Source organism: Egretta garzetta, unplaced genomic scaffold, assembly GCF_000687185.1.
Source record: "Egretta garzetta isolate BGI_Z169 unplaced genomic scaffold, ASM68718v1 scaffold536, whole genome shotgun sequence".
Taxonomy (NCBI): Eukaryota; Metazoa; Chordata; class Aves; order Pelecaniformes; family Ardeidae; genus Egretta; species Egretta garzetta.
Window position 1 is genome coordinate 1,415,444 of NW_009260068.1, and position 306 is coordinate 1,415,749.

Below are 306 nucleotides of genomic sequence, written 5' to 3' on the forward strand. Positions count from 1 at the left end.
GGGGAGGGTTTCCGGGGGCCGGGGAAAATGTTCGGGGGGGGGGGGGCGCAGGGTTTTGCATGGTTTTTTTAATTATTTTAGCGTGCAGCAAGCCCTCTGGTTTTCGCTGCCTTACATAAAGTGTTTACTGAGGGGGAGGAGGGAACGGCCAACAACATGTTTTTGCATCTGTAGTACCGTACAGGGTGAACTTTTCACTTCCTCTCAATGGCTCTCGCACATGTGTCTATTTTGGTGCTGGGTACGCGTACAAACAAGCCATGTACGGCACGGAACCGGGGCCGTTCCCTGCTCCCGCTCCCTCCA